Here is a 14,893-nt window from a genome sequence, read left to right on the forward strand (position 1 = left end):
GTGTTTATCGTGTATGAATGAACTGAACAGCGTATCCCTAAGTTTTAAGATAGATAACTTCGTTATGCTCGATACGATTGTAAAAAGCAATAATTGACATTATAATTAGCATAGCACTGCATTATAAGTAGGAAACTAGGGTTTCCATCGACAATAGATTGTACTTTTATCTTGTCTACACTTTTTTATTACGCCAGAACGGCGATACGGTTCATATTTTCTGAATATATTTACTGCCACATATAATCTTTGTTTTATTTTCTGAATCATCCCGTTCTTTGTGGTCGGTTGTACCCGTGGCGCCATCTATGCCCCGTGGCCGGAACTAAAGGAGCTCCGCTACTGAACATTAGATGGCGCTGCGAGCGTTCAAGTTATCGGTCAAATGATAAGTTAATGATAATGACTTAAAATATTGCACTGCGAACTGTAATTGCTTATTAATCGATTGTAAATAATATGTCCTGCGAATGTGCTCACGTTTTAGGTATTTCTTAAATGGACTTTATACTCACTGCACAGCTTTGCAAATTGCTTTCTTATAATTTATAATCAAACACTTAATTTGCTGGGATAAATTGACCATTTTCCGTTTTGATATTTAATTATTCAGTTTAGACATTATTTCAAAGAAGTATATAGTCGCTATTAACTAAAATTTGACGCATCGGTAAACATAATTTAATTAATTGGACTATAAATAATTTATAAATGCTTTTACAAATTTTCATTGATATTCTTAAATTTTAAACACTACTCCAGCAAATTACAATCCCATCAAAAACATTACATGTAAAAAGGTGCAAGTCTCGCAACGCTTTTACTACAAAAAAGTTTTGAGATGTAATGTGAAACCAAGTCTGTTATTTTAATCAGTGCCAGGGGGTGTTAAAACCGTATCAATAAGATATCTTTAATTTGTAATACGTATAATGACTTGGCCATCGCACGGCTGCATATGACAAAAGGATCATCGTCACCTATTAAAAATAATTCTAATTGAACATAACGCTAGCGCTAATTGCAGTTTGAGCATTACACATATTTACGAGTACGTACGAGTAAAGCATTATGTGCGATTGCCAAGTCATTATATGTATTACAAATTAAAGATATCTCATTGATACGGTTTTAACACCCCCTGGCACTGATTAAAATAACCGACTTGGTTTCACATTACATCTCAAAACTTTTTTTGTAGTAAAAGCGTTGCGAGACTTGCACCTTTTTACATGTAATGTTTTTGATGGGATCTCATCTCTTTTTGTAGGCAGTCCTTCTTTTCGGGTACTCATACCCATACTATGTATACACATATCATAACTAAACATATCTTCATTCATACTCACATCGTACATCGTAGTGTACCTTTACCTACTATTTGTAGGAACTGCAACAGTAATTTTGTAATATCATATATTTATATGGGATTACAAACTTACTTATGCAGTTCTTAGATCTTTAAAACGTGACTGATATTGCAATATTTTTAGGTTTTCTATGGCTTGATAAGTTGAAAACTACTTATGTTTAAAATTTGAAGCTTGTGGGTATACTAGAAGTACCTTAGAATTGTGATGATCGTAGGTGAGTGAGTGAGTGAGTGTGTCAGTGTCGAAAATAAGGAACTTTGACGTACAATAATTCTTAAACTACTAGTTCGAATTGAATGTTTTTGAGAATATATCTTAAGCATGTTAAGCCCTATATATTACTGAAAATTCAGGGTTCTAGCTTCAGCCAGCACAAAATTACAGGACGTCGAAAATGGCCTGAATCGCTTCGAGTAAAGGATGGTACGGCCGTGCCTCTTTGTTTTGCTCGACTTGGCGGGGGCACTGCCGTGCCCCCAGATTTTACACATGTCAACGTCACCAACACACATGTTTACGTAACAAATGTCAGCACACCTAGAGCAATATTCTAATTATATAAATCTGCTTTTGATTTGATATTAACTTCTAAAGACCTACCAGGCTACCATTCATTCAGAAAATGTTTATAAGTGGACGCTCGGAGCGGAGCGTTCGGCGGGGCGTGCAGCGTGGCGTCGGGCTCACAAGTCACAAGTAATTTGAGCAGCGTCAGGCGTGGCTCACTCCGCGATTTCGTCGCTTTGCTACAGGTAGCTAAAAGTACATCCGTTCCGCCCCAATTTTGGGGAAAGCCATAAGCCGCGCGTGGCGCTGTCGCCATCTAGCGGCCATATCTGTGCTGATCGAAAGTGTAAGGCCTGAGTGGACGCTCGAGTTGGGCGTCCAGCGGGGCGTGGCGTGCGACGTGCATGTTAAACAAATACAAGCGTATAGGAGCGGCCTTAGTGCACGCTGCACAAATCACTTGTGAGCCCGACGGCACGCTGCACGCCCCGCCGAACGCTCCGCTTCGAGCGTCCACTCAGGCCTTACACTAACAGACGCGTTTTGTTAGAGAGTGAGTCTTCTGTACTTAGTACTATTATTTATTTTGTGGCAGCGTGCACTAAGGCCGCTCCTATACGTTTGCATTTGTTTGACATGCACGCCGCACGCCCCGCCCCGCTGCACGCCCAACATGAGCGTCCACTCAGGCCTTACACTTAGAGATATAGACGGTCAAACATGTTTTTCAGTGGAAAAAAGCGAGAAATTAAAATTTTCTATTATTAGCGCCTAAATTTTTTAAATTTGCCGCTTTTTTTACTGACGGATATGGTTTGACAGACTATAGTTTTTAAATTCCTGTCATTTACACTTAATAGATAGTTGGTCAGAGACCATACCTTTGTCTAGGGAATGTAATCTCGATCTCGCGAGATCTCGAGCGAATTTAAATCTTAAATCTCGTTGGCAACAAATCTCGATTTTTGCAACCTTGGTCGAGATCCCGATGAATATTTTCGAGATCTCGAACGAGATTGAAAGATTACGCGTCTGAATAACTTTGTTTTGAATAATATTTTTAAGCTTAAATTCATATTATTTAGGCGCAGCTACTGTATGTGACCGGCGTTTACTAGCGATAAGAGTGCAAAAGAATCGGGTGGACTTAGCGTACCCACTATTATTTTATAAGTACTTAAGTATATGGTTTTGGCTTCCTTATCCTAATTTTGATTACAATAACTAATTTTTTATTCATTTATTTAGATAGGCCGACATTAGTGTCGGTCTAGTCGAAATTAATCACTATCTCGAAAGCCTAGCGGCCGAGATCTCGAAACACCCAATCTCGTTTCATATTTTTCGCGCGAGATTTCGAGTCCCCAATCTTGGTGCGTGATTTCATTCCCTACACCTCTTGCGTCGAATGATGCTCCCGATCGATGACAGTTAAATAAATTAGGGGACATCTTACACAGATTAACCTAGCCCCATACTAAGCAAACCTTGTAGGTACTATGGGTACTAGGCGACGATATACCTACATATGTACTTATTATATAGATAATTACATACTTACTCCCTAGGGAGTTATATCCAGTCTGCGGCTGTTGCTGATGCTGCGGCGGGTGTTGTCGTGAATATATAGACTCGTACGTTATTTCACTTACACCCCACGTTGCATGATGTACTATTAGGATTCTGTATTAAGTAAGATTGAAGCACTTTAGTTAAGACGGGATCGAAACCAAAATCTGTATAACCAGCCTCATATTACATAAAGGATTTACAATCGACACCATCTCTCTTAACAATACCAGCTAGAAAGAGACAACACAAACGCTAACACAAGCACTTGTCAAACAAAAGAGACAAAGAAGTACGAGTATACCTGGAAACGTTTACCTGACTATTTGTGACGCTCTATGGGTAAAGGTACTACCTTATGGTGGTCGGCGCTTATGTCGCGTAACACCGCATTACTATTAGAGCGTTGTTAATTAGAGATACCCCGAACAGTGGTTTTGGCCGAATACCGAATATTCGGTCCGTCTCTCGGCCGAAGCGCGAATATTCGGCATGACATGCGAATATTTTGAGTCACAATTATTATGAAAACTGTTCGCCAACAAAGCACAACGTTCGCGAAGATATATTTTATAGTTAAAGTCGATCAAATCAGACCCATGATAAAAATTAAATATTTTGTAATCAACAAATGCTCAAAACAGGTCTTCGTATTTAACAAGTATCCAAGAATACATTTTAAATATTAAATATACCTACTTTTTGGTTATCTGTATTGTGTAATTGTTTGTTTTTATTTAGGTGCTTTTAGCCGGCCGAATAGTAGGCAAGATCAGCCGAATACCGAATAGTTGCCGAATATTCCTGGCATCTCTATTGTTAATAATAGCGTACGCGCCAACCGCCATCGCCATAAGGGACCTTTACCCGTGGAACGTCACACTTATAGGCCATAAGCCAAGCGGCATATGTTTACGTCGTTCTACACAGAATTATAGCCCTTATTGTCAGGGTTTAAGGTTGCAAATGAGATGGTATGGTTTAAGTTGGTTTTAAAAGGTGTGAAATACTGTTTATGGGAAGAAAGATGTAAGTACTTAAGTAGGTACCTACGGCTATGGCTTTAGGTAAGTAAGTTTATTATTTACTTTATTAGTACAGTCACCAACAGATATTATATCGGAGCGGCCGAAGTGCTCACAAATATCTAAACACGCCTCTATTGTAAAGGCGCTAGAGTGCGTGTTAGGATATTTGTGAGCACCTATCCGAACACGCACGCATTATCTGATGGCGGACTGTACCTAGTTTTTCGTTAAGCATTTTTTAAAAGTGTTTTTGGAAAGTAGGTAATTGTATAAAAATCTACTGTTATTATTATTATTACTAAACTCCTCTGTCCGTATGTCTGTCCGTCCGGCGGTCTGTCTGTCACCAGGCTGTACTGTATCTCATGAACCGTGATAGCTAAGACAGTTGAAATTTTCACAGATGATGTATTTCTGTTGCCGCTATAACAAAAAATACTAAAAAGTACGGAACCCTTGGTGGGCGAGTACGACTCGCACTTGGCCGGTTTTTTTAAATACTAAGTAACATTTAACCTTTTGGACGCCAATGACCGATATATCCGCACCGTAGGTTCAACGCCAAAGACCGATTAATCGGTCACAGACCACGGAGCAACATAGACCTACGTGCATATGCATAGAGTTCAATTTCAGTTTTGACACTTCGGTGACGTGGCGTCAGCGTGACAGCTTTTGTGTTTCTGTTGTGGCTTCTTACACATTTTATGCTGTTAATTTGACAAAATATCGTTAAGAAAATTTCGCTCGGAATATCATTATTCCTCTGAAATGAGTATTTGCTAGGTTTATTTGGCCCTGTGACACTGAAATCCAGTACACTACAAGACACTATCTTCATTGTATTACTTTATCAAATAGTTTTCTTCCGAATTTGTGTATATTTTTCAAATTGAAAATTACGGTGATACGCTCTTGGCCGTCCGCGGCCGTCGTCAAACTCAAAAATGGTCACGTTTTCTCATTTGTAGTCTGACTCTTTCGCACTCATGCGATGTTCATATACGTGATGGCTTCCCTTTCGCACACTTCAGCTGTCTGTCAAGCGCGAGCGCGAGAATGACAAGTCTGTGGCTTCTCCACACAAACGTAGTCGCCGTTTTCCTTTCTGGATATTGATTGACATTCTGATGGTTACCACTGGCACAGAATAAATAATAGTACTAAGTACAGAAGACTCACTCTCTAAGAAAACGCGTCTGTTACGATCAGCACAGATATGGTATGGCCGCTAGGTGGCGACAGCGCCACGCGCGGCTTATGGCTTTCCCCAAAATTGGGGCCGAACTGATGCACTTTTAGCTACCTGTAGCAAAGCGACGAAATCGCGGAGTGAGACACGCCTGCCACTAGTAATAACTTGGTCGAGGTTCCACTACTGTACTTATTTATGATCCTGCCTGTACAGTCAACGTCAAAGATATACACTTTACTCCTTTGTAATAAGGCGAAAAATGTAAACATATCTTTGACGTCGATTATGGCGTCCGTAAAACGTCCTCGTCTGTCCAATTATGACGAGGGCTTCCTCTATTGTACGGGCTAGGGCCAGGGCCACGGGCATCCATACAATTACAGTACTTGTATGGACGCAGTGACAAAATAGAATGAAGAGAGAGATCAACCAATATATAAGACATGTACAGTGGGCCAAGAAAGTGGTCTACCACCCTACGGTTGAGGTTCGTTTGAACGTCATGAGACAACAAGGTCGATTTACTTTAAACTCGTCGTATCGTTAGATCTCGCAGAAACTTTTGTCAAAACTGGTAGACCTCTTTCTTGGCCCACTGTACGTACATAATCACATGATACCTACAGTCTTTCATTTTGTAAGTATACCTACTTAAATACCATACCACCCACCACTCACCACACCAACCATACTCCAACCAGGCAACCATCCCATCCAGTATGGTTTGTGTGGTAGAACCATACTGTTGTACCTTACGGGTGGCCAGGGGGCGCCATAAGCTTTCAGTAAGAAGTGCATATACTTGGAAAAATTCGACCTATGCCGCTGTGGCCCGGTGGCCACAGCTGGTTCGATTCCATCCTGGGGCACTGGAGACCTGGTCACTTTTTCTTAGTATATGACATTTATTTCAGTTTATACCTACCTAATCAGTTGATTTTCTGTTGGGTGTGGTACGGTACCAAGTGCGAGTCTTACTCGCCCACGGATACAGTAGGTATACTAGGTAATCTAGGTATACACAATGTGAAAAACTGGCAGCACAGATATTACAAACTCCTGTTATTAATAATCTCTCGTTCGTAAAATATTGTTTACCGCCCTTAACACATAACACACAACTATTTCAGCATTCAAGTAGGTATATTGGTACTGGTAAGTACCTACAGTCGCCATCAGATATATCAGAGCGGCCAAGGTGTTCACAATATCTGGACACGCATCTCTAAGTAACGCCCTGACAGAGGCGTGTTCAGATTCAGATATTTGTGAGCGCCTTAGCCGCTCCGATATATCTGATGGCGACTGTATTTGGTATGTACAGTCAGCAGCAGATGCTAAGCGGGCGAGGTGTTCAAAATTACCTTGACGCGCTCTTATTCTCGTAACAATAAAGTCGCGTCAAGATCTTTTTGAAGACCTCGTCCGCTTAGCAACTTCTAGCTGCTGACTGTACTGTTTCATAGCAACAAGGTTTTCTAGCTCAGTTATTAAGAGTTAAACACCACCTGCGAGTTATCAACATCAAACTAACTAGGTATGTTTTATAAACAGTCACGTATTGCTTACAGATCGAATTGTTTATCAACAGGGTGCGTAGCCAACGTGCCAATCGTCAACGCTCCGGTGCGGACGAAACGAAACTCACTGTCGCACTAATATGGATTCCCACTAGTTACCACCAAGTTGTTACCATTTTTTTCCCACCTTTTACCACTGGTAACTACTGGGAAAAATAATTCCCAGTAGTTACCACCAAAATTTTGTTACAGTTAATTACTAATAAAAACAGTATAAAAATAGTAGGTATAGTATAAATAAAGAGTGATTTAATATATAATTATAAGTCGATTATAGTTTAAGTAGTAGTAGTAGTAGTAGTAGTCGATTGTAGTTTTTCAGACGAGTTCCTAGTTACTATAATAAACATCTCTCGGAAATAGATTGCTTCCAAAATTCGATGTCTAGTCTAAAAACCATAGTTAAACGTAAGTTGTTCTAGTACCTAAGTATTGATAGTAGTTTTTTTTTCTATCTGATATGTCTATATGCAGTAGTTATAATTGTACTTACACAGTTAACATAATTTATAATTTATGAACCTCCAGGTCTTTTTTATTGTACCTTTTGTTGCAGTACATCTTTTGTATTGTATTTTTGATAGGTTTATGTGACTGTTTGGTTTTCTAAAAAAAAAAAAAAAAAGTAAACTGCCTTAAAAGTGACCTAACCTATTGAAACAGTTTAACCAGTAGGTACTAGTACAAAACCTATAATATGTATATGTAAGGAAAAATTTAATAATCCATTTAGATTATTTTTCAAGTGATTGTATTAGGTAATTCAAAATCACTCTATATTTATACTATACTATTTATACTGTTTTTATTAGTATTTAACTCTTAACAAAATTTTGGTGGTAACTAAAAGTGAGAATAACCCAGTAACGCCTACGGAGCGTTAACGATTGGCACGTTGGCTAAGCACCCTGATCTCGTAATCCGATATTGTTTTAGACTGTCGTGTCATCACCTATCTTCAAGATGGGTCATGGTCATACACACTTTATTGTATGGTTAACTATAAGTAGTTCGCGTCTTTCCTGTAGATATCGCAAAGTTAAGGGAATCTAAAACTAATTCGCGCGATGTCTACAGGAAAGACGCGAACGAGTTAGCTAAAAATGTGTAGGTATGACCATAGAATAAATAATAGTACTAAGTACAGAAGACTCACTCTCTAATACGACAAATATGGCCGCTAGGTGGCGAGTGGCGACAGCACCACGCGCGGCTTATGGCTTTCCCCAAAATTGGGGCCGAACGGATGTACTTTTAGCTACCTGTAGCAAAGCGACGAAATCGCGGAGTGAGACACGCCTGGTATATATCACTCATATATCATAGTTTCAGTCAGCATCACGAGTATATATATATCTAGATTCTAGCGTATCATATTATCATCGTCATCATCATTGGCCACAGCATCTTTGCAGATGATAGTTGAAGCGACTAAAGAGGTATTTTTATGGAGTTAGTCTACGGGGACACATATGGCAGGAAGCGTGGTGATAAAACCATGTCTAAAAACGTCGTAGACCAACTGGCTATAAATAGGCACTCACAGACGTATAGTCGACTAGTAAGTCGTTGTAGTCGCCATCAGATATATCGGAGCGGTCAAGGTGCTCACAAATATCTGAACACGCCTCTATTGTCAAGGCGTTAAATATATTTTTCATCACACCCGCTCAGTAAATGTGGAATTGCACGCAGGCTTAGCGGGATTATTAGAGAAAGCGTTTTCCCTAGGGAGTAATGAAGTTTCTAGTACCATAATTAACAGTTTTTTGTCTTCATACTTCATTTTTGTATCGCAAGTGTGATGAAAAACATTGTGTGTAACTCGGGGCGTAATAATATTGCAAACTCGAGTCTATAAATCGCCCCGGCAAGCCGTCGCGATTTAACTTACTCTCGTTTACAATATTTAACTTACGCCCCATGTTGCACAATGTACTATTTCACACCTCCTATTCGGAAAAGAGCTTTTAGAGCGGAGGGATCAAAGTGACACTTTTCTGTTCTAGCACACTATTTTTTTAGCTTAAATAATCTGTTTAAGCATCAGATATTAAATATTGTGTCAACACTAAGATTTTTTATTTTCTTCATAGTTGATGTGAAAAGCAGCATGTGTCACACGGTATCAAAATTATTTCGTTTTGGGCGTTAACACTTGAATCCCTCATTACGCTCAGGACCTCACTACGTTCGGGATTCTATTGTAGGATCCATCGCTTCATTCAGGATTCAATGTACGCCCTTGACGGAAATATAATTCATTTTGATCCCTTGTAACACAAACTACTATTTGTAACATCTGTAGTTTGTGAAGTCGACAGTGCTGACAGTTGGTAAACCTTATTACAAAAGGCATTAAGGTCCACCGATGGTCAGTAAAGAGTGTTGTAGGTACCATCAGAACTGTACTACATTGATTATACCTACTTAACGTTGATTCTAATCACAAGGTTGACATTGGATCTTCGATTTGCACTGTTATTGGAAACATATGCGGGTACTATCAGTACCTAGTGTACCTATCGATTGTAGAATAGTGTTTTTAGAGGCTCAGCATTTAAAGGTTCCACCTATCCAATTTCTTTGTCCAATGTCAGTGCGTCTCACTCTCTCATTCAAGCAATATGTGAGATGCAAATACACATTGGACAAAGAAATTGGACAGGTGGAATACCACCCTAAACAACTTCCGTATTTTAAGTGCCGAGTCGAGTCCTTAACAGAGATGTGACTTATTTGAAATAATTGTATTTAAAATGCAAATACAAAATGCAAAATACCGATTTTGTATTTTGTATTTAAATACCTTTTGAAGAAAATTATTTTGTATTTTATTTGAAATAGTTTTTGGGACCTATTTTCTATTTTCAAAATACAAAATACTTTATAGTAGGTAATGTAGGTAGGAGTTACAATCTCCTCTGATGTTACAATCCTGGCAACTCTCTCATTCTTTTAACATGGAACTGTTGAATCTGTTTAGTAACGTCGCACATGATCACAAGCGTAGCGAGTGGTTAAAAAAGTGGAATCTTGGGTGTTGCGAGGATTTCAAGGTACGAGAGGAGAACAAACTTTTCTGCCCTGATGAAACACAAACGAGACGTTTTCATCACACTAACGAGAGGCATTATACTAGCTGTAAAACATTACAAATCTAAATCAATGCTTTTAAAAATTGTCCGTTATAAACCATCATCCATCCATCCTTCCGGTTAATATGAGCAAACAACTAGAAATTTGCACTTTAGATAGAGGACTGATTGACACACTGTTTTCAAAGAATAAAGAGAGTCTTTTCAATTCGGATATTCTGAGTAGGTAATACTTTTTAATTCAGACTAGGTATTCACTATTCAGAGTACCTTTTATCGCAAAGTATTTGTATTTTTAAAAAGTATTTTGAAAATACCTATTTCGTATTTTGTATTTTAAATACAAATTCAAAAACTATTTTGTATTTTGCATTTGAAATAGTATATCAAAGAAGTATTTGTATTTTGTATTTAAATACTTTTTATAATGTATTTTTCACATCTCTGGTCCTTAAGGAGTATTATAAGCTCAAGTTAAAATTCGAGCCTTCGGAAAAAGACTTCGTCAAACATTTTATACGTAGGTATTTGGTGTGCTCTAAAACTACATTTTAACACTTCGAAATACGAGTACCCTTAACACATTCATTGCCACCCAGCCAAACAAGACATCCGAGCCAGGCCACAAAAAATTCGTCATATAAAGCTGTAGTGCCACGATCCCGACTATCGGGTCGTCCGGCCTGGGAACGAAATCATAAAATACCCGATAGTCGGGTTTTCGGCACTGAATGTGTTAAACGCTAGCGACTGCGTTAACTATAAACAAATCAAATCCGTAGTTGGGTTAAACTGTTATACCTAACTGCCCTAATTAGAATAATGTACCTACACAAATGAAAGAAACAAGCAGTTGGCATATTAATATAATTAACAAATATACATTACAGCTTCGTCTCACATTCAAACAGATTTTAAACATTTTACAGCATATTTGTGCAGTGCTAGGGATAACAGTAACACATTATTAGAAGTAGTAAAATCTGAAAATGTATGGCGGGAATTACGTACAGAAATCACAAACATGAAAAACGCGTTATCTGTATCTGCCACTATCGCTCTTGCAATTTCCAGCGATAGGGAGGCAGATACAGACATTGGCAGATACAGATATTTCGTTTGTCGCGGTAAAACCTCATGTGCATGTGGACAGATCTCCAATAGACACACATATATACCGGTTTTTCGGAGAATAATGCACCTGTCGTAGTGATAAATTAATCCCTAGCTTTTGTGGGTAGGTACGGAAAACACCAGTTTTTAGGACCGTCTTCCGTTCCGATATCGGATATCGGTTGAACCCTGGACAATCTCCGGTGCTAGAGAATGTCATGTCGTCCCTTACTTTTTAGGGTTCCGTACTTCAATAGGAAAAAACGGAATCCTTATAGGATCGGTTTGTTGTCCGTCCGTCTGTCGGTTCTCTACTGTCAAGACTCTTTATCTCGGGAACGCGTGGAGGTAAAAAAATCATACTTCTGAGTTAACGTAAACAAAAGATACGGCCGTTTATGCCGCAAAAAACGTACCTATATTTAGACACTCAAGAGAATCAAAATTTAAAGGGTAAGTACTTCCTGTTGACCTAGAACTATGAAATTTGGCAAGTTACAGGGAAAAAGCTGAAAACTATAATTTTTTTAAAAATCGGATCGGACAATGTGTAAACGTTGTAACACGAAAACAGAAAAGGGATTTTTATTAATCCAACGATTTCGTATTTTCATTTACTAAAAACAATAAATATTTATAACAGCAAATATTTAACATTAATTACATTTTAGGCACCCTACATTTATTTATACATGTTCTTAATTGATTTTTTTTGTTAGAATACCTTATAAGGTGCGTTGGGGTAACATCGACAACGGGATAATTTTAAAAATCACTAATCCCCAATTCACCTTAATTGGAACCGTCTACAGTAGAAGGGGTTATGTATTTGTAGCATATAATATATATTAAATCTATAATCTAATCATATTGTAACGAGACGTGATTTTTTTTCAATTAAGTATTGAGAAAAATATATATGTTGTTTTGTATTTAAACATCATAATACGATTTTTTATATGCGTAATGTTAATATATACGTTCTTCATGTACCTAAATATATGTTTTTATTAACTAGAATTTATTATAATTATACACCACTAGAATGTGCGTTTAACATTTTTCATACAATTTATTCCAATAAAATGTACATTAAAACACAAACACATTGAAAAACCCTGTACATTTTATATTACTTTAATTTAAGTTTCCGAAAATGACAAATTTAAAACGACATGTTGTTAACCCCTTGATCGCAAATGACCATTAGAGTCAAAACTTTTTTAGTATGAGGTTAAGGATATGTCTTTCCCGTGGACTTATTAGTATGTATGCATGGTATAATAATATACTCCGCCTGGTACTCTCTTCCGAGATTCGCGAATGACCTAACTGTCACTTGCCTACGTCATCATGCTGTTTACAGGTTCTCAAACTTTAAAATGTGGGAGAATTTTAACTAATGGTGAAAATTATTTTAACGGCATTAATTTTATGTTATTCGTGTAGAAACCACAGACATACAATTCGCGCTCGCGCTTGACAGACAGCTTAAGTGTGCGAAAGGGAAGCCATAACGTATATGAACACCCCTGAGTGCGAAAAAGTCAGACTACCAATGAGAAAACGTAACCACTTTTGAGTTTGACGACGGCCGCGGACGGCCAAGAGCGTATCACGATAATTTTCAAATTGAAAAATATACACGGATTAGGACGAAAAGTATTAAATAAAGTAATTCAGTGAAGATGGTGTCTTGTAGTGTGCCGGATTTCAGTGTTATAGTGCCAAATAATCCAAGCAAATACTCATTTAAGAGGATTTATGATATTCCGAGCGAAATTTTCATAACGATATTTTGTCAAATTAACAGCGTAAAAAGTGTAAGAAGCCGGTTTATAAAGTTCATTATAAGTTTTTCTTCCTTTGTGTGCTAATATTTTATCATATTAGTCTATAATTTAAAATATTTTGTGTAAAAACATAACCTATTACTTTACGCTAGGGCTTGACAAAATGTTCATATGACAGTATCGATAACTTGTCGGTATATTAATAGCTATGTAATTATTTCTTCACAAGACATCATTAAGATATTAGCTTTTATAACCGACTTCAAATAATAACGATTGTTATACCTTTTTGAAGGTGCTCATGTTTAGCGGTAAATTTACACTTCACTTTCCAACACAGTAAGAGTTACATTAAGATAAGTCTGCAACGATTTTGATAGCACACGCAGTGCAAGTGTTATTTATACGTCATAATGTCGTAGAATTTTAACGTTTAAAATAACACATTTGAAAAAGTAGTCGATAAAGCAATCAAACATCGACAGATTATTAATAATATCTGGGCGACCGAGCTTTGCTCGGAAAACATACAAAAACTCAAAAATGCGCGTTTTCCCAGAGATAAGACCTAGCTAGATCGATTTTTCGACTCCCAAAACCCACATATAGCAAATTTCATCAAAATCGTTAGAGCCGTTTCCGAGATCCCCGAAATATATATACATATAAATAAATAAATAAATAAACAAACAAGAATTGCTCGTTTAAAGGTATAAGATGTTGTAACATGACATCACTATTTTTGATCTCACATAGACAATTTACGCACACACTTGCATTTCATTTTTGGTCGCACTTTTGAAGATTGACAGTTGTTCTAGTCATATTAATTCTATGGTAGAAACATAGTAAAATAAAACAAATCTATACTGCCCTTTTCACTCCTACTCTTACAGTTCCGAATAGAACAGCCAACCATTTTCGTAACAAAACATTAATTACCAAGCTTACGACGTGAAAAGTTTGGAAAACACTGCGACTGCTGACACTGAGCGAGAAGGAAATAACAATTAACACGCGTTCGACAAGGATGACGGTCAGGGACAACATGGCGGATTGTCAAATGTGACAGCGCTATCCTGTGTTGCCAGTAGTGTAAACAGAATTACCCGAACGTCTGAAATTTATTTCGTGAATCGGAAGATATTGCTAACGAATAATTAAAAATGACGTGTTATTGTAAAATTTAAGATAAAATACATATAAATGAAAATTATAAAATTATAAAGAAATATTTTAACTTATTAACCATAGATATAATGTACCCATGTAACATGTTATGTTGAAATAAAGTGGTAATGTTATTGTGACGTAGGCAAGTGACACTCTGGGAAGAGAAGACCATGTTTTATTAGACCATGGTATGTATGTATGTATAAACTCTTTAACTTGTTAATTAAATCTATTGCTGCAGGCCTAGCGCATGATTGGTGAGATAGACTGCCCGTCTTTTTCTGTGTGTGTACACATATGTCAATAAAAGAGGGACGGGTAGTCTATCTCGCTGCGAGATACTGTCGCGCCAATCATGTGCTAGCCCGGCTAGAGAGACTGTCATAAGACAAGAACTCTCGTATTTGTATAAGTATACATCGTTCAAAGTGTTCAAACACAGTCGGAAAGGAAGAGATTTTTTC

Source organism: Cydia amplana, chromosome Z (assembly GCF_948474715.1).
Source record: "Cydia amplana chromosome Z, ilCydAmpl1.1, whole genome shotgun sequence".
Classification (NCBI taxonomy): domain Eukaryota; kingdom Metazoa; phylum Arthropoda; class Insecta; order Lepidoptera; family Tortricidae; genus Cydia; species Cydia amplana.